Below are 2,952 nucleotides of genomic sequence, written 5' to 3'. Positions count from 1 at the left end.
TTTTTTTTTCTTGTGTGTACGTAAGGCAAAGCTCCCGAGGGCTCTTCAGACTGTCACCAAACCCCCTGGCCCTGCTGCACCCGGGTGTGTGCGTCACGGGTGGCGGGGTGGCAGCAGCCAGGGACCCTGCGGGGCCCTGCTGTTCCTGTGCTCTGGCTGCCAGGGGACACGGGATTCAAGGGCACAGGGGTAGCCTAGAAAGCACYTTTGGGGACACAGTCACTGATATTCTGCAGTGGACCTGGATGTGGCCTTCTGTTTCTTGTTGACTCTGTGTTTGTTTCCAGGTAGCCCAGTTTAAGAGGAAATTTTCATTATTGGCACTTTAAAGTGTATTCCCCCTGCAGTCTTTTTTTTGTAAAAGGTTGTATCAATGAGTTAAATGTTAAATTAATGCTAGATGGAACGTYGTCAATTTGCAGATGAGCTCCTTAAAAGCATACTGTGTTGAAAAGCTTCAGCCTTTAGTGGCTGAGGGATAGGGATGTGGAGAACAAAACTGAAGCACAAAACAGCCTCCTGGAGAGCGAGAAAAATTGTGGGTTTAATTGCACACCATGAGTTTTGTTAAACAGACGTACGCTGAATACGCAGAGGAAAAAAAGACAACCACAAACACTGCAGCCAGCTGGGAGGGGGCCAGCGGGGAGGCGCTTGCAATTCTTGTTGATTCAGCTAGGAAAGGAAAGCCAGCTCCGACGGTACAGGGAGACCTGATTGGGGTTGAAGGTGGGAGGAAGAAAGCGGGAGGACACTGAAAAGCCGATTAAAGTTCCTCCCCTCATCTTCTTCCAGTGCAGCAACCAGGGAGGAAAAGACAGAGAGGACAGCAAAGCAGCAGAGCTTAATGAATTGGCTGGAAAAGCTGCAGAGGAAAGCGAGCCCCGCTCTGTGAAGTGCTCGGTCTCTGCCTCTCCCCGGGAGCTTGTCTTGGTGCCACTGTGCTACACAAACCCCCTGCCCGGGTGTTTCAGCTCATGCCCCATGAGGAACGCAGCATCAGGAAGAATTTAAGCGACTCCAGACTTAACCAACAGCAGAGTTAGGGTTTTTCAGATTTTAATGATGGATTTGTGTGTCTGTGGAGGCAGTTAGGGACTTAAGCTGCTTTAGGCTTATAATATTTAGACTGTAGTTATGTTGACATACTTTATCTAGTGACACACACATTGGCATTATGCTGCTTATTCWCTGCCTGCCCAGTCCAGGGCAGCCAAGAGGGGCTGTGACCACCCTGTCCCATGTGGTGCTTTACAGAGCTCCTGCCCGGTCGTTTCAGATGCTGTGGCAAATTGCTAAAGATGCAGCGCTGTGACAAAGCAGTTAAGATCCATGTTGAYGAAACTTGAAACTTGTTACTTAGTCAATGAATTTTACATGAAGTGATTCAGACTGCTTTCAGCTAAAGGAAAGGAGAGGCCAAGGGAGGATAGCCCTTGTGTGATAGGGCATTTTTTAAGGTATTGTTTAGCTAAATCTGTAGGAAATATCAGTGGAACAAGAAGTCATGATATWATGTTTACTCTTTTACTCTGTTTGACAATCTAGACTTTTGGTTAATAAACTGGTCTCGTTTGCGATGATTGGATGGTTTAATTTCCACCATGCTTTGAAAATCACATTCAGTGAAAGCAAGTAGAAGCAGCTGTTTAGTCTGACAAGTTTGTGGGAGGATGGCTGAAGCTGGAACTSCATAAAGGACAATGCTAAAACTCATATAAGATGTTATATTTCTCCATCACCTCCTTTTAAATCATTGCCAGGAAATCTCACCTTGCTCTGCTGACCTTCCTTCAGGTAYGATCCCAAATGCCAGTGCAAATCTTTTAGGTATTCACTTCTTCTAAAATAATGGATTTAGGATTTAGACAGATGTCTTTTCGGAGATGCATTGAGAATAATTAAAAATACCATGAGCCTCTGCACAGAGGCAGGAATAAAAATAATTGTTATAGTAAGTATCTCTGAGATCTTCAGCCTTCCAACACAGAGCACTTTCTTTCAACACAGAGTACCCGAGAAGCCCCAGAAAATGGTTGGGCATGTTTGGAAGCGACAGGGCTGCTTTCTAAACAGTGCTGATTTTGAAGATACATTTTATTTGAAAAGACACAGTCATACTAAGACATCTTTACCACATGGTATTCTTTACCAGTCTGCTCCCTTGATTTCTGCAGCCCTTAATTTCTAAAATAATGTCTTAATCTCATAATTTTGGCAAATTAAAAGTTTGGCTTCTATCATACTCTATTCATCACAACACTAACACCATTTCTAGCATGACTGCTTTTCAGGAGARATTTCAAGCTGGAATTTATTTTACTTAGTTTTAATTGCCTATAGTTAARGGAATAGCCTCAGCCTAAGGCAAGAACCCTCTTCAGTCAAGTCAGATCAAGAGGAAAATCCATCCTTTCCCAGTTCAGATCTATCAATTCACCCTGAACCTCCCTGTGTGAGACATTAAAGTACCCAAATGTCAGCCATGGAAAAAAACATGTGGAATAGATGTCACTGTACAGATAACCATGTACAAGTATCTGTTGGTAGTGACCATTGTGCTTGCTTGTTCACCAGACACTCAGCTATTTAAATTGACTGAAGCTTTAAATCTGCTCTTAGAATAGTTTTTACACAGTGTTCTTGGATGAGCATTATGTGTTTACACAGCATTACTCACAGCAAAGGCCTAACATGACTGAAGTCTTTGGGCATCACTGTAATCCTTAGTAGTATTATCAAAATTCTTACGGGCCTATCATCTAAGCAAAAATTTCCTTTGGTCACTGAGCTTAATTAATTTCCCCTTACTGCAGGAAATTAATGTTTCAATAAGTTAACAGTCTTGATTTTTCTAATATATATCCTGATGCCCTTTGTTTAGCATACCCTGAACAACTGTCTTGGTGAAAAAATTACTAAACTTTATAAAGCATTTAATTTCCCTATTTT

The sequence above is a fragment of the Malurus melanocephalus genome, unplaced genomic scaffold (genome assembly GCF_030028575.1).
Source record: "Malurus melanocephalus ecotype Western Australia unplaced genomic scaffold, MMel_1.1 scaffold_38, whole genome shotgun sequence".
NCBI classification, from domain to species: domain Eukaryota; kingdom Metazoa; phylum Chordata; class Aves; order Passeriformes; family Maluridae; genus Malurus; species Malurus melanocephalus.
Note: the sequence above shows the minus strand (reverse complement) of the source record.